The 24,132-nt window shown below is 41.7% G+C and overlaps 29 non-coding genes across 29 annotated transcripts; all 29 read left to right on the plus strand.

Annotated features, from left to right (window-relative positions):
- Window positions 1-652: 652 nt before the first annotated feature.
- TRNAI-UAU (transfer RNA isoleucine (anticodon UAU)) lies at window positions 653-745 on the plus strand. Its single transcript is given in 2 exon segments — window positions 653-690; window positions 710-745. It is a non-coding gene; the product is annotated as a tRNA-Ile (tRNA).
- A 1,103-nt stretch (window positions 746-1,848) lies between these two features.
- TRNAR-CCU (transfer RNA arginine (anticodon CCU)) lies at window positions 1,849-1,921 on the plus strand. The gene has a single exon. It is a non-coding gene; the product is annotated as a tRNA-Arg (tRNA).
- Window positions 1,922-2,200: 279 nt separating this feature from the next.
- Window positions 2,201-2,293, plus strand: TRNAI-UAU (transfer RNA isoleucine (anticodon UAU)). Its single transcript is given in 2 exon segments — window positions 2,201-2,238; window positions 2,258-2,293. It is a non-coding gene; the product is annotated as a tRNA-Ile (tRNA).
- A 1,455-nt stretch (window positions 2,294-3,748) lies between these two features.
- TRNAI-UAU (transfer RNA isoleucine (anticodon UAU)) lies at window positions 3,749-3,841 on the plus strand. The gene is given in 2 exon segments: window positions 3,749-3,786; window positions 3,806-3,841. It is a non-coding gene; the product is annotated as a tRNA-Ile (tRNA).
- Window positions 3,842-4,944: 1,103 nt separating this feature from the next.
- TRNAR-CCU (transfer RNA arginine (anticodon CCU)) lies at window positions 4,945-5,017 on the plus strand. The gene has a single exon. It is a non-coding gene; the product is annotated as a tRNA-Arg (tRNA).
- A 279-nt stretch (window positions 5,018-5,296) lies between these two features.
- Window positions 5,297-5,389, plus strand: TRNAI-UAU (transfer RNA isoleucine (anticodon UAU)). Its single transcript is given in 2 exon segments — window positions 5,297-5,334; window positions 5,354-5,389. It is a non-coding gene; the product is annotated as a tRNA-Ile (tRNA).
- Window positions 5,390-6,492: 1,103 nt separating this feature from the next.
- On the plus strand, window positions 6,493-6,565 carry TRNAR-CCU (transfer RNA arginine (anticodon CCU)). Its single transcript has one exon. It is a non-coding gene; the product is annotated as a tRNA-Arg (tRNA).
- Window positions 6,566-6,844: 279 nt separating this feature from the next.
- On the plus strand, window positions 6,845-6,937 carry TRNAI-UAU (transfer RNA isoleucine (anticodon UAU)). Its single transcript is given in 2 exon segments — window positions 6,845-6,882; window positions 6,902-6,937. It is a non-coding gene; the product is annotated as a tRNA-Ile (tRNA).
- Window positions 6,938-8,040: 1,103 nt separating this feature from the next.
- On the plus strand, window positions 8,041-8,113 carry TRNAR-CCU (transfer RNA arginine (anticodon CCU)). The gene has a single exon. It is a non-coding gene; the product is annotated as a tRNA-Arg (tRNA).
- Window positions 8,114-8,393: 280 nt separating this feature from the next.
- TRNAI-UAU (transfer RNA isoleucine (anticodon UAU)) lies at window positions 8,394-8,486 on the plus strand. The gene is given in 2 exon segments: window positions 8,394-8,431; window positions 8,451-8,486. It is a non-coding gene; the product is annotated as a tRNA-Ile (tRNA).
- Window positions 8,487-9,589: 1,103 nt separating this feature from the next.
- Window positions 9,590-9,662, plus strand: TRNAR-CCU (transfer RNA arginine (anticodon CCU)). Its single transcript has one exon. It is a non-coding gene; the product is annotated as a tRNA-Arg (tRNA).
- A 279-nt stretch (window positions 9,663-9,941) lies between these two features.
- Window positions 9,942-10,034, plus strand: TRNAI-UAU (transfer RNA isoleucine (anticodon UAU)). The gene is given in 2 exon segments: window positions 9,942-9,979; window positions 9,999-10,034. It is a non-coding gene; the product is annotated as a tRNA-Ile (tRNA).
- Window positions 10,035-11,137: 1,103 nt separating this feature from the next.
- TRNAR-CCU (transfer RNA arginine (anticodon CCU)) lies at window positions 11,138-11,210 on the plus strand. The gene has a single exon. It is a non-coding gene; the product is annotated as a tRNA-Arg (tRNA).
- Window positions 11,211-11,490: 280 nt separating this feature from the next.
- On the plus strand, window positions 11,491-11,583 carry TRNAI-UAU (transfer RNA isoleucine (anticodon UAU)). Its single transcript is given in 2 exon segments — window positions 11,491-11,528; window positions 11,548-11,583. It is a non-coding gene; the product is annotated as a tRNA-Ile (tRNA).
- A 1,103-nt stretch (window positions 11,584-12,686) lies between these two features.
- TRNAR-CCU (transfer RNA arginine (anticodon CCU)) lies at window positions 12,687-12,759 on the plus strand. Its single transcript has one exon. It is a non-coding gene; the product is annotated as a tRNA-Arg (tRNA).
- Window positions 12,760-13,038: 279 nt separating this feature from the next.
- Window positions 13,039-13,131, plus strand: TRNAI-UAU (transfer RNA isoleucine (anticodon UAU)). Its single transcript is given in 2 exon segments — window positions 13,039-13,076; window positions 13,096-13,131. It is a non-coding gene; the product is annotated as a tRNA-Ile (tRNA).
- Window positions 13,132-14,234: 1,103 nt separating this feature from the next.
- TRNAR-CCU (transfer RNA arginine (anticodon CCU)) lies at window positions 14,235-14,307 on the plus strand. Its single transcript has one exon. It is a non-coding gene; the product is annotated as a tRNA-Arg (tRNA).
- A 279-nt stretch (window positions 14,308-14,586) lies between these two features.
- On the plus strand, window positions 14,587-14,679 carry TRNAI-UAU (transfer RNA isoleucine (anticodon UAU)). The gene is given in 2 exon segments: window positions 14,587-14,624; window positions 14,644-14,679. It is a non-coding gene; the product is annotated as a tRNA-Ile (tRNA).
- A 1,455-nt stretch (window positions 14,680-16,134) lies between these two features.
- TRNAI-UAU (transfer RNA isoleucine (anticodon UAU)) lies at window positions 16,135-16,227 on the plus strand. Its single transcript is given in 2 exon segments — window positions 16,135-16,172; window positions 16,192-16,227. It is a non-coding gene; the product is annotated as a tRNA-Ile (tRNA).
- Window positions 16,228-17,330: 1,103 nt separating this feature from the next.
- On the plus strand, window positions 17,331-17,403 carry TRNAR-CCU (transfer RNA arginine (anticodon CCU)). The gene has a single exon. It is a non-coding gene; the product is annotated as a tRNA-Arg (tRNA).
- A 279-nt stretch (window positions 17,404-17,682) lies between these two features.
- TRNAI-UAU (transfer RNA isoleucine (anticodon UAU)) lies at window positions 17,683-17,775 on the plus strand. Its single transcript is given in 2 exon segments — window positions 17,683-17,720; window positions 17,740-17,775. It is a non-coding gene; the product is annotated as a tRNA-Ile (tRNA).
- Window positions 17,776-18,878: 1,103 nt separating this feature from the next.
- TRNAR-CCU (transfer RNA arginine (anticodon CCU)) lies at window positions 18,879-18,951 on the plus strand. Its single transcript has one exon. It is a non-coding gene; the product is annotated as a tRNA-Arg (tRNA).
- A 279-nt stretch (window positions 18,952-19,230) lies between these two features.
- Window positions 19,231-19,323, plus strand: TRNAI-UAU (transfer RNA isoleucine (anticodon UAU)). Its single transcript is given in 2 exon segments — window positions 19,231-19,268; window positions 19,288-19,323. It is a non-coding gene; the product is annotated as a tRNA-Ile (tRNA).
- A 1,103-nt stretch (window positions 19,324-20,426) lies between these two features.
- Window positions 20,427-20,499, plus strand: TRNAR-CCU (transfer RNA arginine (anticodon CCU)). The gene has a single exon. It is a non-coding gene; the product is annotated as a tRNA-Arg (tRNA).
- Window positions 20,500-20,779: 280 nt separating this feature from the next.
- Window positions 20,780-20,872, plus strand: TRNAI-UAU (transfer RNA isoleucine (anticodon UAU)). The gene is given in 2 exon segments: window positions 20,780-20,817; window positions 20,837-20,872. It is a non-coding gene; the product is annotated as a tRNA-Ile (tRNA).
- Window positions 20,873-21,975: 1,103 nt separating this feature from the next.
- Window positions 21,976-22,048, plus strand: TRNAR-CCU (transfer RNA arginine (anticodon CCU)). The gene has a single exon. It is a non-coding gene; the product is annotated as a tRNA-Arg (tRNA).
- A 279-nt stretch (window positions 22,049-22,327) lies between these two features.
- On the plus strand, window positions 22,328-22,420 carry TRNAI-UAU (transfer RNA isoleucine (anticodon UAU)). The gene is given in 2 exon segments: window positions 22,328-22,365; window positions 22,385-22,420. It is a non-coding gene; the product is annotated as a tRNA-Ile (tRNA).
- A 1,103-nt stretch (window positions 22,421-23,523) lies between these two features.
- On the plus strand, window positions 23,524-23,596 carry TRNAR-CCU (transfer RNA arginine (anticodon CCU)). Its single transcript has one exon. It is a non-coding gene; the product is annotated as a tRNA-Arg (tRNA).
- Window positions 23,597-23,875: 279 nt separating this feature from the next.
- On the plus strand, window positions 23,876-23,968 carry TRNAI-UAU (transfer RNA isoleucine (anticodon UAU)). Its single transcript is given in 2 exon segments — window positions 23,876-23,913; window positions 23,933-23,968. It is a non-coding gene; the product is annotated as a tRNA-Ile (tRNA).
- Window positions 23,969-24,132: the final 164 nt, after the last annotated feature.

Here is a 24,132-nt window from a genome sequence, read left to right on the forward strand (position 1 = left end):
GCTCGACTAGGTTCTTCACTGGATACTTGTCCCAATACATATTAAGAGGTATTCAGTTTTTAAAGGGTTTTGTCACTCCATTAAGATTTCCTTCATCTGCATTAGAAATGTCCTGTTAGTGTGCAATTAGAACGACAATACAAGGGAACCTAGTCTTTTCTTAAAAAATCAAGCATGCGGTTAAGATTTTATCCGATTTGGAAAGCAAACGGTACAACACAAACCTTTCTCGCTCACTCATCACATGTGAATGTTTGCTTGCTTTGGAAAGAAAAAACCACGGCGCAGAGCAAGTTTACAGCCCAAGTGGCCTAATGGATAAGGCACTGGCCTCCTAGGCCAGGGATTGTGGGTTCAAGTCCCATCTGGGGTGTTTACCTTTCATCTTTCTTAAAGTTAAGCTGTTGCTGTTTTAGTTCCTGATTAAAAGTGCTCAACTGGCTTCATCCACTGGACTGATGCTTCTTTATATATTAATAAGAGAGAAGTAAATGACTTATTACTCACAGTATCTTGACTGACCGCTATCTTAAACGCTGTCGTGTTTTTGAAAATTGATGGAAAACAGACACGCTTGAGGAATCACTTCATCCCGCGGTGCAATCGGTCAGCACACGGTGGAAAACTGACACGCGTGCAGACATCAGTAAGAGCTCCAGTGGCGCAATCGGTCAGTTCACGGTACTTATAAAGCAGTAACTGTTGAGCAATGCCGAGGTTGTGAGTTCGAGCCTCACCTGGAGCACTCCTTTCTTGCCTTCTTGTGCTTTATTTAGACCTCCAGTGGAATAGCAAACTTACTCATGGCCCATGATCTATAAACATAATTGAAGGGGATACATGGAAGAGGTATACCGTTTTTAAGGGTGAGTCCCATCTGTGGTGTTTGCCTTTTCTCTTTCTTAAATAAAAGCCATTGGCATGTTTTAGTTCCAGATTAAAAGTGCTCAACTTGCTTCTTTACTGGATACTTGTCCCAATATATATTAAGAGGTATTTTTAAAGGTTTTGGCCCTCCAATAAGCTTTCCTTCATCTTTATTAGCAGAGTCCTGTAAGTGTGTGATCATAATGAAAAGACAAGGGACCCTCTTTCCCTTGTCTACAAAAAGCAAGCACGTGGTTAAGATTTTGTCAGATCTAGAAAGCAAACGGTAGAACACAAACCATTCTCGATCACTCAGTCACAAGTGAATGTTTGATTGCTTTGGAAAAACAACCACTTATAGAAAAAGTAAAGTTCCAGTTGCCTAATGGATAAGGCACTGGCCTCCTAAGCCAGGGATTGTGGCTTTAACGCCCATCTGTATTGTTTGCCTTTCCTCTGTCTCAAAGTAAAGCCATTGGCATGTTATGGTTCCAGATTATAAGTGCTCTTCTGGTTTCTTCACTGGGTACTTGTCCCAGCTTCTGGGCCGGCTCCATCACTGTTACGTACTGTTATGTGACGATGCGCTAATCCCTTGGCAGCAGCAACATAATTGTATGTGAGATGTCACCAAGGGTTTAAAGTAAAGCCATTAGCATGTTTTAGTTCAAGATTAAAAGTGCTCGACTAGGTTCTTCACTGGATACTTGTCCCAATACATATTAAGAGGTATTCAGTTTTTAAAGGGTTTTGTCACTCCATTAGGATTTCCTTCATCTGCATTAGAAATGTCCTGTTAGTGTGCAATTAGAACGACAATACAAGGGAACCTAGTCTTTTCTTAAAAAAACAAGCATGCGGTTAAGATTTTATCCGATTTGGAAAGCAAACGGTACAACACAAACCTTTCTCGCTCACTCATCACATGTGAATGTTTGCTTGCTTTGGAAATAAAAAACCACGGCGCAGAGCAAGTTTACAGCCCCAGTGGCCTAATGGATAAGGCACTGGCCTCCTAAGCCAGGGATTGTGGGTTCAAGTCCCATCTGGGGTGTTTACCTTTCTTCTTTCTTAAAGTTAAGCTGTTGCTGTTTTAGTTCCTGATTAAAAGTGCTCAACTGGCTTCATCCACTGGACTGATGCTTCTTTATATATTAATAAGAGAGAAGTAAATGACTTATTACTCACAGTATCTTGACTGACCGCTATCTTAAACGCTGTCGTGTTTTTGAAAATTGATGGAAAACAGACACGCTTGAGGAATCACTTCATCCCGCGGTGCAATCGGTCAGCACACGGTGGAAAACGGACACGCGTGCAGACATCAGTAAGAGCTCCAGTGGCGCAATCGGTCAGCGCACGGTACTTATAAAGCAGTAACTGTTGAGCAATGCCGAGGTTGTGAGTTCGAGCCTCACCTGGAGCACTCCTTTCTTGCCTTCTTGTGCTTTATTTAGACCTCCAGTGGAATAGCAAACTTACTCATGGCCCATGATCTATAAACATAATTGAAGGGGATACATGGAAGAGGTATACCGTTTTTAAGGGTGAGTCCCATCTGTGGTGTTTGCCTTTTCTCTTTCTTAAATAAAAGCCATTGGCATGTTTTAGTTCCAGATTAAAAGTGCTCAACTTGCTTCTTTACTGGATACTTGTCCCAATATATATTAAGAGGTATTTTTAAAGGTTTTGGCCCTCCAATAAGCTTTCCTTCATCTTTATTAGCAGAGTCCTGTAAGTGTGTGATCATAATGAAAAGACAAGGGACCCTCTTTCCTTTGTCTACAAAAAGCAAGCACGTGGTTAAGATTTTGTCAGATCTAGAAAGCAAACGGTAGAACACAAACCATTCTCGATCACTCAGTCACAAGTGAATGTTTGATTGCTTTGGAAAAACAACCACTTATAGAAAAAGTCAAGTCCCAGTTGCCTAATGCATAAGGCACTGGCCTCCTAAGCCAGGGATTGTGACTTTAACGCCCATCTGTATTGTTTGCCTTTCCTCTGTCTCAAAGTAAAGCCATTGGCATGTTATGGTTCCAGATTATAAGTGCTCTTCTGGCTTCTTCACTGGGTACTTGTCCCAGCTTCTGAGCCGGCTCCATCACTGTTACGTACTGTTATGTGACGATGCGCTAATCCCTTGGCAGCAGCAACATAATTGTATGTGAGATGTCACCAAGGGTTTAAAGTAAAGCCATTAGCATGTTTTAGTTCAAGATTAAAAGTGCTCGACTAGGTTCTTCACTGGATACTTGTCCCAATACATATTAAGAGGTATTCAGTTTTTAAAGGGTTTTGTCACTCCATTAAGATTTCCTTCATCTGCATTAGAAATGTCCTGTTAGTGTGCAATTAGAACGACAATACAAGGGAACCTAGTCTTTTCTTAAAAAATCAAGCATGCGGTTAAGATTTTATCCGATTTGGAAAGCAAACGGTACAACACAAACCTTTCTCGCTCACTCATCACATGTGAATGTTTGCTTGCTTTGGAAAGAAAAAACCACGGCGCAGAGCAAGTTTACAGCCCCAGTGGCATAATGGATAAGGCACTGGCCTTCTAGGCCAGGGATTGTGGGTTCAAGTCCCATCTGGGGTGTTTACCTTTCATCTTTCTTAAAGTTAAGCTGTTGCTGTTTTAGTTCCTGATTAAAAGTGCTCAACTGGCTTCATCCACTGGACTGATGCTTCTTTATATATTAATCAGAGAGAAGTAAATGACTTATTACTCACAGTATCTTGACTGACCGCTATCTTAAACGCTGTCGTGTTTTTGAAAATTGATGGAAAACAGACACGCTTGAGGAATCACTTCATCCCGCGGTGCAATCGGTCAGCACACGGTGGAAAACTGACACGCGTGCAGACATCAGTAAGAGCTCCAGTGGCGCAATCGGTCAGTTCACGGTACTTATAAAGCAGTAACTGTTGAGCAATGCCGAGGTTGTGAGTTCGAGCCTCACCTGGAGCACTCCTTTCTTGCCTTCTTGTGCTTTATTTAGACCTCCAGTGGAATAGCAAACTTACTCATGGCCCATGATCTATAAACATAATTGAAGGGGATACATGGAAGAGGTATACCGTTTTTAAGGGTGAGTCCCATCTGTGGTGTTTGCCTTTTCTCTTTCTTAAATAAAAGCCATTGGCATGTTTTAGTTCCAGATTAAAAGTGCTCAACTTGCTTCTTTACTGGATACTTGTCCCAATATATATTAAGAGGTATTTTTAAAGGTTTTGGCCCTCCAATAAGCTTTCCTTCATCTTTATTAGCAGAGTCCTGTAAGTGTGTGATCATAATGAAAAGACAAGGGACCCTCTTTCCCTTGTCTACAAAAAGCAAGCACGTGGTTAAGATTTTGTCAGATCTAGAAAGCAAACGGTAGAACACAAACCATTCTCGATCACTCAGTCACAAGTGAATGTTTGATTGCTTTGGAAAAACAACCACTTATAGAAAAAGTAAAGTTCCAGTTGCCTAATGGATAAGGCACTGGCCTCCTAAGCCAGGGATTGTGGCTTTAACGCCCATCTGTATTGTTTGCCTTTCCTCTGTCTCAAAGTAAAGCCATTGGCATGTTATGGTTCCAGATTATAAGTGCTCTTCTGGTTTCTTCACTGGGTACTTGTCCCAGCTTCTGGGCCGGCTCCATCACTGTTACGTACTGTTATGTGACGATGCGCTAATCCCTTGGCAGCAGCAACATAATTGTATGTGAGATGTCACCAAGGGTTTAAAGTAAAGCCATTAGCATGTTTTAGTTCAAGATTAAAAGTGCTCGACTAGGTTCTTCACTGGATACTTGTCCCAATACATATTAAGAGGTATTCAGTTTTTAAAGGGTTTTGTCACTCTATTAGGATTTCCTTCATCTGCATTAGAAATGTCCTGTTAGTGTGCAATTAGAACGACAATACAAGGGAACCTAGTCTTTTCTTAAAAAAACAAGCATGCGGTTAAGATTTTATCCGATTTGGAAAGCAAACGGTACAACACAAACCTTTCTCGCTCACTCATCACATGTGAATGTTTGCTTGCTTTGGAAAGAAAAAACCACGGCGCAGAGCAAGTTTACAGCCCCAGTGGCCTAATGGATAAGGCACTGGCCTCCTAAGCCAGGGATTGTGGGTTCAAGTCCCATCTGGGGTGTTTACCTTTCTTCTTTCTTAAAGTTAAGCTGTTGCTGTTTTAGTTCCTGATTAAAAGTGCTCAACTGGCTTCATCCACTGGACTGATGCTTCTTTATATATTAATAAGAGAGAAGTAAATGACTTATTACTCACAGTATCTTGACTGACCGCTATCTTAAACGCTGTCGTGTTTTTGAAAATTGATGGAAAACAGACACGCTTGAGGAATCACTTCATCCCGCGGTGCAATCGGTCAGCACACGGTGGAAAACGGACACGCGTGCAGACATCAGTAAGAGCTCCAGTGGCGCAATCGGTCAGCGCACAGTACTTATAAAGCAGTAACTGTTGAGCAATGCCGAGGTTGTGAGTTCGAGCCTCACCTGGAGCACTCCTTTCTTGCCTTCTTGTGCTTTATTTAGACCTCCAGTGGAATAGCAAACTTACTCATGGCCCATGATCTATAAACATAATTGAAGGGGATACATGGAAGAGGTATACCGTTTTTAAGGGTGAGTCCCATCTGTGGTGTTTGCCTTTTCTCTTTCTTAAATAAAAGCCATTGGCATGTTTTAGTTCCAGATTAAAAGTGCTCAACTTGCTTCTTTACTGGATACTTGTCCCAATATATATTAAGAGGTATTTTTAAAGGTTTTGGCCCTCCAATAAGCTTTCCTTCATCTTTATTAGCAGAGTCCTGTAAGTGTGTGATCATAATGAAAAGACAAGGGACCCTCTTTCCCTTGTCTACAAAAAGCAAGCACGTGGTTACGATTTTGTCAGATCTAGAAAGCAAACGGTAGAACACAAACCATTCTCGATCACTCAGTCACAAGTGAATGTTTGATTGCTTTGGAAAAACAACCACTTATAGAAAAAGTCAAGTCCCAGTTGCCTAATGGATAAGGCACTGGCCTCCTAAGCCAGGGATTGTGGCTTTAACGCCCATCTGTATTGTTTGCCTTTCCTCTGTCTCAAAGTAAAGCCATTGGCATGTTATGGTTCCAGATTATAAGTGCTCTTCTGGCTTCTTCACTGGGTACTTGTCCCAGCTTCTGAGCCGGCTCCATCACTGTTACATACTGTTATGTGACGATGCGCTAATCCCTTGGCAGCAGCAACATAATTGTATGTGAGATGTCACCAAGGGTTTAAAGTAAAGCCATTAGCATGTTTTAGTTCAAGATTAAAAGTGCTCGACTAGGTTCTTCACTGGATACTTGTCCCAATACATATTAAGAGGTATTCAGTTTTTAAAGGGTTTTGTCACTCCATTAAGATTTCCTTCATCTGCATTAGAAATGTCCTGTTAGTGTGCAATTAGAACGACAATACAAGGGAACCTAGTCTTTTCTTAAAAAAACAAGCATGCGGTTAAGATTTTATCCGATTTGGAAAGCAAACGGTACAACACAAACCTTTCTCGCTCACTCATCACATGTGAATGTTTGCTTGCTTTGGAAAGAAAAAACCACGGCGCAGAGCAAGTTTACAGCCCCAGTGGCCTAATGGATAAGGCACTGGCCTCCTAAGCCAGGGATTGTGGGTTCAAGTCCCATCTGGGGTGTTTACCTTTCTTCTTTCTTAAAGTTAAGCTGTTGCTGTTTTAGTTCCTGATTAAAAGTGCTCAACTGGCTTCATCCACTGGACTGATGCTTCTTTATATATTAATAAGAGAGAAGTAAATGACTTATTACTCACAGTATCTTGACTGACCGCTATCTTAAACGCTGTCGTGTTTTTGAAAATTGATGGAAAACAGACACGCTTGAGGAATCACTTCATCCCGCGGTGCAATCGGTCAGCACACGGTGGAAAACGGACACGCGTGCAGACATCAGTAAGAGCTCCAGTGGCGCAATCGGTCAGCGCACGGTACTTATAAAGCAGTAACTGTTGAGCAATGCCGAGGTTGTGAGTTCGAGCCTCACCTGGAGCACTCCTTTCTTGCCTTCTTGTGCTTTATTTAGACCTCCAGTGGAATAGCAAACTTACTCATGGCCCATGATCTATAAACATAATTGAAGGGGATACATGGAAGAGGTATACCGTTTTTAAGGGTGAGTCCCATCTGTGGTGTTTGCCTTTTCTCTTTCTTAAATAAAAGCCATTGGCATGTTTTAGTTCCAGATTAAAAGTGCTCAACTTGCTTCTTTACTGGATACTTGTCCCAATATATATTAAGAGGTATTTTTAAAGGTTTTGGCCCTCTAATAAGCTTTCCTTCATCTTTATTAGCAGAGTCCTGTAAGTGTGTGATCATAATGAAAAGACAAGGGACCCTCTTTCCCTTGTCTACAAAAAGCAAGCACGTGGTTACGATTTTGTCAGATCTAGAAAGCAAACGGTAGAACACAAACCATTCTCGATCACTCAGTCACAAGTGAATGTTTGATTGCTTTGGAAAAACAACCACTTATAGAAAAAGTCAAGTCCCAGTTGCCTAATGGATAAGGCACTGGCCTCCTAAGCCAGGGATTGTGGCTTTAACGCCCATCTGTATTGTTTGCCTTTCCTCTGTCTCAAAGTAAAGCCATTGGCATGTTATGGTTCCAGATTATAAGTGCTCTTCTGGCTTCTTCACTGGGTACTTGTCCCAGCTTCTGAGCCGGCTCCATCACTGTTACGTGCTGTTATGTGACGATGCGCTAATCCCTTGGCAGCAGCAACATAATTGTATGTGAGATGTCACCAAGGGTTTAAAGTAAAGCCATTAGCATGTTTTAGTTCAAGATTAAAAGTGCTCGACTAGGTTCTTCACTGGATACTTGTCCCAATACATATTAAGAGGTATTCAGTTTTTAAAGGGTTTTGTCACTCCATTAAGATTTCCTTCATCTGCATTAGAAATGTCCTGTTAGTGTGCAATTAGAACGACAATACAAGGGAACCTAGTCTTTTCTTAAAAAATCAAGCATGCGGTTAAGATTTTATCCGATTTGGAAAGCAAACGGTACAACACAAACCTTTCTCGCTCACTCATCACATGTGAATGTTTGCTTGCTTTGGAAAGAAAAAACCACGGCGCAGAGAAAGTTTACAGCCCCAGTGGCCTAATGGATAAGGCACTGGCCTCCTAGGCCAGGGATTGTGGGTTCAAGTCCCATCTGGGGTGTTTACCTTTCATCTTTAATTAAAGTTAAGCTGTTGCTGTTTTAGTTCCTGATTAAAAGTGCTCAACTGGCTTCATCCACTGGACTGATGCTTCTTTATATATTAATCAGAGAGAAGTAAATGACTTATTACTCACAGTATCTTGACTGACCGCTATCTTAAACGCTGTCGTGTTTTTGAAAATTGATGGAAAACAGACACGCTTGAGGAATCACTTCATCCCGCGGTGCAATCGGTCAGCACACGGTGGAAAACGGACACGCGTGCAGACATCAGTAAGAGCTCCAGTGGCGCAATCGGTCAGCGTACGGTACTTATAAAGCAGTAACTGTTGAGCAATGCCGAGGTTGTGAGTTCGAGCCTCACCTGGAGCACTCCTTTCTTGCCTTCTTGTGCTTTATTTAGACCTCCAGTGGAATAGCAAACTTACTCATGGCCCATGATCTATAAACATAATTGAAGGGGATACATGGAAGAGGTATACCGTTTTTAAGGGTGAGTCCCATCTGTGGTGTTTGCCTTTTCTATTTCTTAAATAAAAGCCATTGGCATGTTTTAGTTCCAGATTAAAAGTGCTCAACTTGCTTCTTTACTGGATACTTGTCCCAATATATATTAAGAGGTATTTTTAAAGGTTTTGGCCCTCCAATAAGCTTTCCTTCATCTTTATTAGCAGAGTCCTGTAAGTGTGTGATCATAATGAAAAGACAAGGGACCCTCTTTCCCTTGTCTACAAAAAGCAAGCACGTGGTTAAGATTTTGTCAGATCTAGAAAGCAAACGGTAGAACACAAACCATTCTCGATCACTCAGTCACAAGTGAATGTTTGATTGCTTTGGAAAAACAACCACTTATAGAAAAAGTCAAGTCCCAGTTGCCTAATGGATAAGGCACTGGCCTCCTAAGCCAGGGATTGTGGCTTTAACGCCCATCTGTATTGTTTGCCTTTCCTCTGTCTCAAAGTAAAGCCATTGGCATGTTATGGTTCCAGATTATAAGTGCTCTTCTGGCTTCTTCACTGGGTACTTGTCTCAGCTTCTGAGCCGGCTCCATCACTGTTACGTACTGTTATGTGACGATGCGCTAATCCCTTGGCAGCAGCAACATAATTGTATGTGAGATGTCACCAAGGGTTTAAAGTAAAGCCATTAGCATGTTTTAGTTCAAGATTAAAAGTGCTCGACTAGGTTCTTCACTGGATACTTGTCCCAATACATATTAAGAGGTATTCAGTTTTTAAAGGGTTTTGTCACTCCATTAAGATTTCCTTCATCTGCATTAGAAATGTCCTGTTAGTGTGCAATTAGAACGACAATACAAGGGAACCTAGTCTTTTCTTAAAAAAACAAGCATGCGGTTAAGATTTTATCCGATTTGGAAAGCAAACGGTACAACACAAACCTTTCTCGCTCACTCATCACATGTGAATGTTTGCTTGCTTTGGAAAGAAAAAACCACGGCGCAGAGCAAGTTTACAGCCCCAGTGGCCTAATGGATAAGGCACTGGCCTCCTAAGCCAGGGATTGTGGGTTCAAGTCCCATCTGGGGTGTTTACCTTTCTTCTTTCTTAAAGTTAAGCTGTTGCTGTTTTAGTTCCTGATTAAAAGTGCTCAACTGGCTTCATCCACTGGACTGATGCTTCTTTATATATTAATAAGAGAGAAGTAAATGACTTATTACTCACAGTATCTTGACTGACCGCTATCTTAAACGCTGTCGTGTTTTTGAAAATTGATGGAAAACAGACACGCTTGAGGAATCACTTCATCCCGCGGTGCAATCGGTCAGCACACGGTGGAAAACGGACACGCGTGCAGACATCAGTAAGAGCTCCAGTGGCGCAATCGGTCAGCGCACGGTACTTATAAAGCAGTAACTGTTGAGCAATGCCGAGGTTGTGAGTTCGAGCCTCACCTGGAGCACTCCTTTCTTGCCTTCTTGTGCTTTATTTAGACCTCCAGTGGAATAGCAAACTTACTCATGGCCCATGATCTATAAACATAATTGAAGGGGATACATGGAAGAGGTATACCGTTTTTAAGGGTGAGTCCCATCTGTGGTGTTTGCCTTTTCTCTTTCTTAAATAAAAGCCATTGGCATGTTTTAGTTCCAGATTAAAAGTGCTCAACTTGCTTCTTTACTGGATACTTGTCCCAATATATATTAAGAGGTATTTTTAAAGGTTTTGGCCCTCTAATAAGCTTTCCTTCATCTTTATTAGCAGAGTCCTGTAAGTGTGTGATCATAATGAAAAGACAAGGGACCCTCTTTCCCTTGTCTACAAAAAGCAAGCACGTGGTTACGATTTTGTCAGATCTAGAAAGCAAACGGTAGAACACAAACCATTCTCGATCACTCAGTCACAAGTGAATGTTTGATTGCTTTGGAAAAACAACCACTTATAGAAAAAGTCAAGTCCCAGTTGCCTAATGGATAAGGCACTGGCCTCCTAAGCCAGGGATTGTGGCTTTAACGCCCATCTGTATTGTTTGCCTTTCCTCTGTCTCAAAGTAAAGCCATTGGCATGTTATGGTTCCAGATTATAAGTGCTCTTCTGGCTTCTTCACTGGGTACTTGTCCCAGCTTCTGAGCCGGCTCCATCACTGTTACGTGCTGTTATGTGACGATGCGCTAATCCCTTGGCAGCAGCAACATAATTGTATGTGAGATGTCACCAAGGGTTTAAAGTAAAGCCATTAGCATGTTTTAGTTCAAGATTAAAAGTGCTCGACTAGGTTCTTCACTGGATACTTGTCCCAATACATATTAAGAGGTATTCAGTTTTTAAAGGGTTTTGTCACTCCATTAAGATTTCCTTCATCTGCATTAGAAATGTCCTGTTAGTGTGCAATTAGAACGACAATACAAGGGAACCTAGTCTTTTCTTAAAAAATCAAGCATGCGGTTAAGATTTTATCCGATTTGGAAAGCAAACGGTACAACACAAACCTTTCTCGCTCACTCATCACATGTGAATGTTTGCTTGCTTTGGAAAGAAAAAACCACGGCGCAGAGAAAGTTTACAGCCCCAGTGGCCTAATGGATAAGGCACTGGCCTCCTAGGCCAGGGATTGTGGGTTCAAGTCCCATCTGGGGTGTTTACCTTTCATCTTTAATTAAAGTTAAGCTGTTGCTGTTTTAGTTCCTGATTAAAAGTGCTCAACTGGCTTCATCCACTGGACTGATGCTTCTTTATATATTAATCAGAGAGAAGTAAATGACTTATTACTCACAGTATCTTGACTGACCGCTATCTTAAACGCTGTCGTGTTTTTGAAAATTGATGGAAAACAGACACGCTTGAGGAATCACTTCATCCCGCGGTGCAATCGGTCAGCACACGGTGGAAAACGGACACGCGTGCAGACATCAGTAAGAGCTCCAGTGGCGCAATCGGTCAGCGTACGGTACTTATAAAGCAGTAACTGTTGAGCAATGCCGAGGTTGTGAGTTCGAGCCTCACCTGGAGCACTCCTTTCTTGCCTTCTTGTGCTTTATTTAGACCTCCAGTGGAATAGCAAACTTACTCATGGCCCATGATCTATAAACATAATTGAAGGGGATACATGGAAGAGGTATACCGTTTTTAAGGGTGAGTCCCATCTGTGGTGTTTGCCTTTTCTATTTCTTAAATAAAAGCCATTGGCATGTTTTAGTTCCAGATTAAAAGTGCTCAACTTGCTTCTTTACTGGATACTTGTCCCAATATATATTAAGAGGTATTTTTAAAGGTTTTGGCCCTCCAATAAGCTTTCCTTCATCTTTATTAGCAGAGTCCTGTAAGTGTGTGATCATAATGAAAAGACAAGGGACCCTCTTTCCCTTGTCTACAAAAAGCAAGCACGTGGTTAAGATTTTGTCAGATCTAGAAAGCAAACGGTAGAACACAAACCATTCTCGATCACTCAGTCACAAGTGAATGTTTGATTGCTTTGGAAAAACAACCACTTATAGAAAAAGTCAAGTCCCAGTTGCCTAATGGATAAGGCACTGGCCTCCTAAGCCAGGGATTGTGGCTTTAACGCCCATCTGTATTGTTTGCCTTTCCTCTGTCTCAAAGTAAAGCCATTGGCATGTTATGGTTCCAGATTATAAGTGCTCTTCTGGCTTCTTCACTGGGTACTTGTCTCAGCTTCTGAGCCGGCTCCATCACTGTTACGTACTGTTATGTGACGATGCGCTAATCCCTTGGCAGCAGCAACATAATTGTATGTGAGATGTCACCAAGGGTTTAAAGTAAAGCCATTAGCATGTTTTAGTTCAAGATTAAAAGTGCTCGACTAGGTTCTTCACTGGATACTTGTCCCAATACATATTAAGAGGTATTCAGTTTTTAAAGGGTTTTGTCACTCCATTAAGATTTCCATCATCTGCATTAGAAATGTCCTGTTAGTGTGCAATTAGAACGACAATACAAGGGAACCTAGTCTTTTCTTAAAAAAACAAGCATGCGGTTAAGATTTTATCCGATTTGGAAAGCAAACGGTACAACACAAACCTTTCTCGCTCACTCATCACATGTGAATGTTTGCTTGCTTTGGAAAGAAAAAACCACGGCGCAGAGCAAGTTTACAGCCCCAGTGGCCTAATGGATAAGGCACTGGCCTCCTAAGCCAGGGATTGTGGGTTCAAGTCCCATCTGGGGTGTTTACCTTTCTTCTTTCTTAAAGTTAAGCTGTTGCTGTTTTAGTTCCTGATTAAAAGTGCTCAACTGGCTTCATCCACTGGACTGATGCTTCTTTATATATTAATAAGAGAGAAGTAAATGACTTATTACTCACAGTATCTTGACTGACCGCTATCTTAAACGCTGTCGTGTTTTTGAAAATTGATGGAAAACAGACACGCTTGAGGAATCACTTCATCCCGCGGTGCAATCGGTCAGCACACGGTGGAAAACGGACACGCGTGCAGACATCAGTAAGAGCTCCAGTGGCGCAATCGGTCAGCGCACGGTACTTATAAAGCAGTAACTGTTGAGCAATGCCGAGGTTGTGAGTTCGAGCCTCACCTGGAGCACTCCTTTCTTGCCTTCTTGTGCTTTATTTAGACCTCCAGTGGAATAGCAAACTTACTCATGGCCCATGATCTATAAACATAATTGAAGGGGATACATGGAAGAGGTATACCGTTTTTAAGGGTGAGTCCCATCTGTGGTGTTTGCCTTTTCTCTTTCTTAAATAAAAGCCATTGGCATGTTTTAGTTCCAGATTAAAAGTGCTCAACTTGCTTCTTTACTGGATACTTGTCCCAATATATATTAAGAGGTATTTTTAAAGGTTTTGGCCCTCCAATAAGCTTTCCTTCATCTTTATTAGCAGAGTCCTGTAAGTGTGTGATCATAATGAAAAGACAAGGGACCCTCTTTCCCTTGTCTACAAAAAGCAAGCACGTGGTTAAGATTTTGTCAGATCTAGAAAGCAAACGGTAGAACACAAACCATTCTCGATCACTCAGTCACAAGTGAATGTTTGATTGCTTTGGAAAAACAACCACTTATAGAAAAAGTCAAGTCCCAGTTGCCTAATGGATAAGGCACTGGCCTCCTAAGCCAGGGATTGTGGCTTTAACGCCCATCTGTATTGTTTGCCTTTCCTCTGTCTCAAAGTAAAGCCATTGGCATGTTATGGTTCCAGATTATAAGTGCTCTTCTGGCTTCTTCACTGGGTACTTGTCTCAGCTTCTGAGCCGGCTCCATCACTGTTACGTACTGTTATGTGACGATGCGCTAATCCCTTGGCAGCAGCAACATAATTGTATGTGAGATGTCACCAAGGGTTTAAAGTAAAGCCATTAGCATGTTTTAGTTCAAGATTAAAAGTGCTCGACTAGGTTCTTCACTGGATACTTGTCCCAATACATATTAAGAGGTATTCAGTTTTTAAAGGGTTTTGTCACTCCATTAAGATTTCCATCATCTGCATTAGAAATGTCCTGTTAGTGTGCAATTAGAACGACAATACAAGGGAACCTAGTCTTTTCTTAAAAAAACAAGCATGCGGTTAAGATTTTATCCGATTTGGAAAGCAAACGGTACAACACAAACCTTTCTCGCTCACTCATCACATGTGAATGTTTGCTTGCTTTGGAAAGAAAAAACCACGGCGCAGAGCAAGTTTACAGCCCCAGTGGCCTAATGGATAAGGCACTGGCCTCCTAAGCCAGGGATTGTGGGTTCAAGTCCCATCTGGGGTGTTTACCTTTCTTCTTTCTTAAAGTTAAGCTGTTGCTGTTTTAGTTCCTGATTAAAAGTGCTCAACTGGCTTCATCCACTGGACTGATGCTTCTTTATATATTAATAAGAGAGAAGTAAATGACTTATTACTCACAGTATCTTGACTGACCGCTATCTTAAACGCTGTCGTGTTTTTGAAAATTGATGGAAAACAGACACGCTTGAGGAATCACTTCATCCCGCGGTGCAATCGGTCAGCACACGGTGGAAAACGGACACGCGTGCAGACATCAGTAAGAGCTTCAGTGGCGCAATCGGTCAGCGCACGGTAGTTATAAAGCAGTAACTGTTGAGCAATGCCGAGGTTGTGAGTTCGAGCCTCACCTGGAGCACTCCTTTCTTGCCTTCTTGTGCTTTATTTAGACCTCCAGTGGAATAGCAAACGTACTCATGGCCCATGATCTATAAACATAATTGAAGGGGATACATGGAAGAGGTATACCGTTTTTAAGGGTGAGTCCCATCTGTGGTGTTTGCCTTTTCTATTTCTTAAATAAAAGCCATTGGCATGTTTTAGTTCCAGATTAAAAGTGCTCAACTTGCTTCTTTACTGGATACTTGTCCCAATATATATTAAGAGGTATTTTTAAAGGTTTTGGCCCTCCAATAAGCTTTCCTTCATCTTTATTAGCAGAGTCCTGTAAGTGTGTGATCATAATGAAAAGACAAGGGACCCTCTTTCCCTTGTCTACAAAAAGCAAGCACGTGGTTAAGATTTTGTCAGATCTAGAAAGCAAACGGTAGAACACAAACCATTCTCGATCACTCAGTCACAAGTGAATGTTTGATTGCTTTGGAAAAACAACCACTTATAGAAAAAGTAAAGTCCCAGTTGCCTAATGGATAAGGCACTGGCCTCCTAAGCCAGGGATTGTGGCTTTAACGCCCATCTGTATTGTTTGCCTTTCCTCTGTCTCAAAGTAAAGCCATTGGCATGTTATGGTTCCAGATTATAAGTGCTCTTCTGGCTTCTTCACTGGGTACTTGTCCCAGCTTCTGGGCCGGCTCCATCACTGTTACGTACTGTTATGTGACGATGCGCTAATCCCTTGGCAGCAGCAACATAATTGTATGTGAGATGTCACCAAGGGTTTAAAGTAAAGCCATTAGCATGTTTTAGTTCAAGATTAAAAGTGCTCGACTAGGTTCTTCACTGGATACTTGTCCCAATACATATTAAGAGGTATTCAGTTTTTAAAGGGTTTTGTCACTCCATTAAGATTTCCTTCATCTGCATTAGAAATGTCCTGTTAGTGTGCAATTAGAACGACAATACAAGGGAACCTAGTCTTTTCTTAAAAAATCAAGCATGCGGTTAAGATTTTATCCGATTTGGAAAGCAAACGGTACAACACAAACCTTTCTCGCTCACTCATCACATGTGAATGTTTGCTTGCTTTGGAAAGAAAAAACCACGGCGCAGAGCAAGTTTACAGCCCCAGTGGCATAATGGATAAGGCACTGGCCTTCTAGGCCAGGGATTGTGGGTTCAAGTCCCATCTGGGGTGTTTACCTTTCATCTTTCTTAAAGTTAAGCTGTTGCTGTTTTAGTTCCTGATTAAAAGTGCTCAACTGGCTTCATCCACTGGACTGATGCTTCTTTATATATTAATCAGAGAGAAGTAAATGACTTATTACTCACAGTATCTTGACTGACCGCTATCTTAAACGCTGTCGTGTTTTTGAAAATTGATGGAAAACAGACACGCTTGAGGAATCACTTCATCCCGCGGTGCAATCGGTCAGCACACGGTGGAAAACTGACACGCGTGCAGACATCAGTAAGAGCTCCAGTGGCGCAATCGGTCAGTTCACGGTACTTATAAAGCAGTAACTGTTGAGCAATGCCGAGGTTGTGAGTTCGAGCCTCACCTGGAGCACTCCTTTCTTGCCTTCTTGTGCTTTATTTAGACCTCCAGTGGAATAGCAAACTTACTCATGGCCCATGATCTATAAACATAATTGAAGGGGATACATGGAAGAGGTATACCGTTTTTAAGGGTGAGTCCCATCTGTGGTGTTTGCCTTTTCTCTTTCTTAAATAAAAGCCATTGGCATGTTTTAGTTCCAGATTAAAAGTGCTCAACTTGCTTCTTTACTGGATACTTGTCCCAATATATATTAAGAGGTATTTTTAAAGGTTTTGGCCCTCCAATAAGCTTTCCTTCATCTTTATTAGCAGAGTCCTGTAAGTGTGTGATCATAATGAAAAGACAAGGGACCCTCTTTCCCTTGTCTACAAAAAGCAAGCACGTGGTTAAGATTTTGTCAGATCTAGAAAGCAAACGGTAGAACACAAACCATTCTCGATCACTCAGTCACAAGTGAATGTTTGATTGCTTTGGAAAAACAACCACTTATAGAAAAAGTAAAGTTCCAGTTGCCTAATGGATAAGGCACTGGCCTCCTAAGCCAGGGATTGTGGCTTTAACGCCCATCTGTATTGTTTGCCTTTCCTCTGTCTCAAAGTAAAGCCATTGGCATGTTATGGTTCCAGATTATAAGTGCTCTTCTGGTTTCTTCACTGGGTACTTGTCCCAGCTTCTGGGCCGGCTCCATCACTGTTACGTACTGTTATGTGACGATGCGCTAATCCCTTGGCAGCAGCAACATAATTGTATGTGAGATGTCACCAAGGGTTTAAAGTAAAGCCATTAGCATGTTTTAGTTCAAGATTAAAAGTGCTCGACTAGGTTCTTCACTGGATACTTGTCCCAATACATATTAAGAGGTATTCAGTTTTTAAAGGGTTTTGTCACTCTATTAGGATTTCCTTCATCTGCATTAGAAATGTCCTGTTAGTGTGCAATTAGAACGACAATACAAGGGAACCTAGTCTTTTCTTAAAAAAACAAGCATGCGGTTAAGATTTTATCCGATTTGGAAAGCAAACGGTACAACACAAACCTTTCTCGCTCACTCATCACATGTGAATGTTTGCTTGCTTTGGAAAGAAAAAACCACGGCGCAGAGCAAGTTTACAGCCCCAGTGGCCTAATGGATAAGGCACTGGCCTCCTAAGCCAGGGATTGTGGGTTCAAGTCCCATCTGGGGTGTTTACCTTTCTTCTTTCTTAAAGTTAAGCTGTTGCTGTTTTAGTTCCTGATTAAAAGTGCTCAACTGGCTTCATCCACTGGACTGATGCTTCTTTATATATTAATAAGAGAGAAGTAAATGACTTATTACTCACAGTATCTTGACTGACCGCTATCTTAAACGCTGTCGTGTTTTTGAAAATTGATGGAAAACAGACACGCTTGAGGAATCACTTCATCCCGCGGTGCAATCGGTCAGCACACGGTGGAAAACGGACACGCGTGCAGACATCAGTAAGAGCTCCAGTGGCGCAATCGGTCAGCGCACAGTACTTATAAAGCAGTAACTGTTGAGCAATGCCGAGGTTGTGAGTTCGAGCCTCACCTGGAGCACTCCTTTCTTGCCTTCTTGTGCTTTATTTAGACCTCCAGTGGAATAGCAAACTTACTCATGGCCCATGATCTATAAACATAATTGAAGGGGATACATGGAAGAGGTATACCGTTTTTAAGGGTGAGTCCCATCTGTGGTGTTTGCCTTTTCTCTTTCTTAAATAAAAGCCATTGGCATGTTTTAGTTCCAGATTAAAAGTGCTCAACTTGCTTCTTTACTGGATACTTGTCCCAATATATATTAAGAGGTATTTTTAAAGGTTTTGGCCCTCCAATAAGCTTTCCTTCATCTTTATTAGCAGAGTCCTGTAAGTGTGTGATCATAATGAAAAGACAAGGGACCCTCTTTCCCTTGTCTACAAAAAGCAAGCACGTGGTTACGATTTTGTCAGATCTAGAAAGCAAACGGTAGAACACAAACCATTCTCGATCACTCAGTCACAAGTGAATGTTTGATTGCTTTGGAAAAACAACCACTTATAGAAAAAGTCAAGTCCCAGTTGCCTAATGGATAAGGCACTGGCCTCCTAAGCCAGGGATTGTGGCTTTAACGCCCATCTGTATTGTTTGCCTTTCCTCTGTCTCAAAGTAAAGCCATTGGCATGTTATGGTTCCAGATTATAAGTGCTCTTCTGGCTTCTTCACTGGGTACTTGTCCCAGCTTCTGAGCCGGCTCCATCACTGTTACATACTGTTATGTGACGATGCGCTAATCCCTTGGCAGCAGCAACATAATTGTATGTGAGATGTCACCAAGGGTTTAAAGTAAAGCCATTAGCATGTTTTAGTTCAAGATTAAAAGTGCTCGACTAGGTTCTTCACTGGATACTTGTCCCAATACATATTAAGAGGTATTCAGTTTTTAAAGGGTTTTGTCACTCCATTAAGATTTCCTTCATCTGCATTAGAAATGTCCTGTTAGTGTGCAATTAGAACGACAATACAAGGGAACCTAGTCTTTTCTTAAAAAAACAAGCATGCGGTTAAGATTTTATCCGATTTGGAAAGCAAACGGTACAACACAAACCTTTCTCGCTCACTCATCACATGTGAATGTTTGCTTGCTTTGGAAAGAAAAAACCACGGCGCAGAGCAAGTTTACAGCCCCAGTGGCCTAATGGATAAGGCACTGGCCTCCTAAGCCAGGGATTGTGGGTTCAAGTCCCATCTGGGGTGTTTACCTTTCTTCTTTCTTAAAGTTAAGCTGTTGCTGTTTTAGTTCCTGATTAAAAGTGCTCAACTGGCTTCATCCACTGGACTGATGCTTCTTTATATATTAATAAGAGAGAAGTAAATGACTTATTACTCACAGTATCTTGACTGACCGCTATCTTAAACGCTGTCGTGTTTTTGAAAATTGATGGAAAACAGACACGCTTGAGGAATCACTTCATCCCGCGGTGCAATCGGTCAGCACACGGTGGAAAACGGACACGCGTGCAGACATCAGTAAGAGCTCCAGTGGCGCAATCGGTCAGCGCACGGTACTTATAAAGCAGTAACTGTTGAGCAATGCCGAGGTTGTGAGTTCGAGCCTCACCTGGAGCACTCCTTTCTTGCCTTCTTGTGCTTTATTTAGACCTCCAGTGGAATAGCAAACTTACTCATGGCCCATGATCTATAAACATAATTGAAGGGGATACATGGAAGAGGTATACCGTTTTTAAGGGTGAGTCCCATCTGTGGTGTTTGCCTTTTCTCTTTCTTAAATAAAAGCCATTGGCATGTTTTAGTTCCAGATTAAAAGTGCTCAACTTGCTTCTTTACTGGATACTTGTCCCAATATATATTAAGAGGTATTTTTAAAGGTTTTGGCCCTCTAATAAGCTTTCCTTCATCTTTATTAGCAGAGTCCTGTAAGTGTGTGATCATAATGAAAAGACAAGGGACCCTCTTTCCCTTGTCTACAAAAAGCAAGCACGTGGTTACGATTTTGTCAGATCTAGAAAGCAAACGGTAGAACACAAACCATTCTCGATCACTCAGTCACAAGTGAATGTTTGATTGCTTTGGAAAAACAACCACTTATAGAAAAAGTCAAGTCCCAGTTGCCTAATGGATAAGGCACTGGCCTCCTAAGCCAGGGATTGTGGCTTTAACGCCCATCTGTATTGTTTGCCTTTCCTCTGTCTCAAAGTAAAGCCATTGGCATGTTATGGTTCCAGATTATAAGTGCTCTTCTGGCTTCTTCACTGGGTACTTGTCCCAGCTTCTGAGCCGGCTCCATCACTGTTACGTGCTGTTATGTGACGATGCGCTAATCCCTTGGCAGCAGCAACATAATTGTATGTGAGATGTCACCAAGGGTTTAAAGTAAAGCCATTAGCATGTTTTAGTTCAAGATTAAAAGTGCTCGACTAGGTTCTTCACTGGATACTTGTCCCAATACATATTAAGAGGTATTCAGTTTTTAAAGGGTTTTGTCACTCCATTAAGATTTCCTTCATCTGCATTAGAAATGTCCTGTTAGTGTGCAATTAGAACGACAATACAAGGGAACCTAGTCTTTTCTTAAAAAATCAAGAATGCGGTTAAGATTTTATCCGATTTGGAAAGCAAACGGTACAACACAAACCTTTCTCGCTCACTCATCACATGTGAATGTTTGCTTGCTTTGGAAAGAAAAAACCACGGCGCAGAGAAAGTTTACAGCCCCAGTGGCCTAATGGATAAGGCACTGGCCTCCTAGGCCAGGGATTGTGGGTTCAAGTCCCATCTGGGGTGTTTACCTTTCATCTTTAATTAAAGTTAAGCTGTTGCTGTTTTAGTTCCTGATTAAAAGTGCTCAACTGGCTTCATCCACTGGACTGATGCTTCTTTATATATTAATCAGAGAGAAGTAAATGACTTATTACTCACAGTATCTTGACTGACCGCTATCTTAAACGCTGTCGTGTTTTTGAAAATTGATGGAAAACAGACACGCTTGAGGAATCACTTCATCCCGCGGTGCAATCGGTCAGCACACGGTGGAAAACGGACACGCGTGCAGACATCAGTAAGAGCTCCAGTGGCGCAATCGGTCAGCGTACGGTACTTATAAAGCAGTAACTGTTGAGCAATGCCGAGGTTGTGAGTTCGAGCCTCACCTGGAGCACTCCTTTCTTGCCTTCTTGTGCTTTATTTAGACCTCCAGTGGAATAGCAAACTTACTCATGGCCCATGATCTATAAACATAATTGAAGGGGATACATGGAAGAGGTATACCGTTTTTAAGGGTGAGTCCCATCTGTGGTGTTTGCCTTTTCTATTTCTTAAATAAAAGCCATTGGCATGTTTTAGTTCCAGATTAAAAGTGCTCAACTTGCTTCTTTACTGGATACTTGTCCCAATATATATTAAGAGGTATTTTTAAAGGTTTTGGCCCTCCAATAAGCTTTCCTTCATCTTTATTAGCAGAGTCCTGTAAGTGTGTGATCATAATGAAAAGACAAGGGACCCTCTTTCCCTTGTCTACAAAAAGCAAGCACGTGGTTAAGATTTTGTCAGATCTAGAAAGCAAACGGTAGAACACAAACCATTCTCGATCACTCAGTCACAAGTGAATGTTTGATTGCTTTGGAAAAACAACCACTTATAGAAAAAGTCAAGTCCCAGTTGCCTAATGGATAAGGCACTGGCCTCCTAAGCCAGGGATTGTGGCTTTAACGCCCATCTGTATTGTTTGCCTTTCCTCTGTCTCAAAGTAAAGCCATTGGCATGTTATGGTTCCAGATTATAAGTGCTCTTCTGGCTTCTTCACTGGGTACTTGTCTCAGCTTCTGAGCCGGCTCCATCACTGTTACGTACTGTTATGTGACGATGCGCTAATCCCTTGGCAGCAGCAACATAATTGTATGTGAGATGTCACCAAGGGTTTAAAGTAAAGCCATTAGCATGTTTTAGTTCAAGATTAAAAGTGCTCGACTAGGTTCTTCACTGGATACTTGTCCCAATACATATTAAGAGGTATTCAGTTTTTAAAGGGTTTTGTCACTCCATTAAGATTTCCATCATCTGCATTAGAAATGTCCTGTTAGTGTGCAATTAGAACGACAATACAAGGGAACCTAGTCTTTTCTTAAAAAAACAAGCATGCGGTTAAGATTTTATCCGATTTGGAAAGCAAACGGTACAACACAAACCTTTCTCGCTCACTCATCACATGTGAATGTTTGCTTGCTTTGGAAAGAAAAAACCACGGCGCAGAGCAAGTTTACAGCCCCAGTGGCCTAATGGATAAGGCACTGGCCTCCTAAGCCAGGGATTGTGGGTTCAAGTCCCATCTGGGGTGTTTACCTTTCTTCTTTCTTAAAGTTAAGCTGTTGCTGTTTTAGTTCCTGATTAAAAGTGCTCAACTGGCTTCATCCACTGGACTGATGCTTCTTTATATATTAATAAGAGAGAAGTAAATGACTTATTACTCACAGTATCTTGACTGACCGCTATCTTAAACGCTGTCGTGTTTTTGAAAATTGATGGAAAACAGACACGCTTGAGGAATCACTTCATCCCGCGGTGCAATCGGTCAGCACACGGTGGAAAACGGACACGCGTGCAGACATCAGTAAGAGCTCCAGTGGCGCAATCGGTCAGCGCACGGTACTTATAAAGCAGTAACTGTTGAGCAATGCCGAGGTTGTGAGTTCGAGCCTCACCTGGAGCACTCCTTTCTTGCCTTCTTGTGCTTTATTTAGACCTCCAGTGGAATAGCAAACTTACTCATGGCCCATGATCTATAAACATAATTGAAGGGGATACATGGAAGAGGTATACCGTTTTTAAGGGTGAGTCCCATCTGTGGTGTTTGCCTTTTCTCTTTCTTAAATAAAAGCCATTGGCATGTTTTAGTTCCAGATTAAAAGTGCTCAACTTGCTTCTTTACTGGATACTTGTCCCAATATATATTAAGAGGTATTTTTAAAGGTTTTGGCCCTCCAATAAGCTTTCCTTCATCTTTATTAGCAGAGTCCTGTAAGTGTGTGATCATAATGAAAAGACAAGGGACCCTCTTTCCCTTGTCTACAAAAAGCAAGCACGTGGTTAAGATTTTGTCAGATCTAGAAAGCAAACGGTAGAACACAAACCATTCTCGATCACTCAGTCACAAGTGAATGTTTGATTGCTTTGGAAAAACAACCACTTATAGAAAAAGTCAAGTCCCAGTTGCCTAATGGATAAGGCACTGGCCTCCTAAGCCAGGGATTGTGGCTTTAACGCCCATCTGTATTGTTTGCCTTTCCTCTGTCTCAAAGTAAAGCCATTGGCATGTTATGGTTCCAGATTATAAGTGCTCTTCTGGCTTCTTCACTGGGTACTTGTCTCAGCTTCTGAGCCGGCTCCATCACTGTTACGTACTGTTATGTGACGATGCGCTAATCCCTTGGCAGCAGCAACATAATTGTATGTGAGATGTCACCAAGGGTTTAAAGTAAAGCCATTAGCATGTTTTAGTTCAAGATTAAAAGTGCTCGACTAGGTTCTTCACTGGATACTTGTCCCAATACATATTAAGAGGTATTCAGTTTTTAAAGGGTTTTGTCACTCCATTAAGATTTCCATCATCTGCATTAGAAATGTCCTGTTAGTGTGCAATTAGAACGACAATACAAGGGAACCTAGTCTTTTCTTAAAAAAACAAGCATGCGGTTAAGATTTTATCCGATTTGGAAAGCAAACGGTACAACACAAACCTTTCTCGCTCACTCATCACATGTGAATGTTTGCTTGCTTTGGAAAGAAAAAACCACGGCGCAGAGCAAGTTTACAGCCCCAGTGGCCTAATGGATAAGGCACTGGCCTCCTAAGCCAGGGATTGTGGGTTCAAGTCCCATCTGGGGTGTTTACCTTTCTTCTTTCTTAAAGTTAAGCTGTTGCTGTTTTAGTTCCTGATTAAAAGTGCTCAACTGGCTTCATCCACTGGACTGATGCTTCTTTATATATTAATAAGAGAGAAGTAAATGACTTATTACTCACAGTATCTTGACTGACCGCTATCTTAAACGCTGTCGTGTTTTTGAAAATTGATGGAAAACAGACACGCTTGAGGAATCACTTCATCCCGCGGTGCAATCGGTCAGCACACGGTGGAAAACGGACACGCGTGCAGACATCAGTAAGAGCTTCAGTGGCGCAATCGGTCAGCGCACGGTAGTTATAAAGCAGTAACTGTTGAGCAATGCCGAGGTTGTGAGTTCGAGCCTCACCTGGAGCACTCCTTTCTTGCCTTCTTGTGCTTTATTTAGACCTCCAGTGGAATAGCAAACGTACTCATGGCCCATGATCTATAAACATAATTGAAGGGGATACATGGAAGAGGTATACCGTTTTTAAGGGTGAGTCCCATCTGTGGTGTTTGCCTTTTCTATTTCTTAAATA

This window comes from Rhinoderma darwinii, chromosome 3 (assembly GCF_050947455.1).
Source record: "Rhinoderma darwinii isolate aRhiDar2 chromosome 3, aRhiDar2.hap1, whole genome shotgun sequence".
In the NCBI taxonomy this organism is placed as follows: Eukaryota; Metazoa; Chordata; class Amphibia; order Anura; family Rhinodermatidae; genus Rhinoderma; species Rhinoderma darwinii.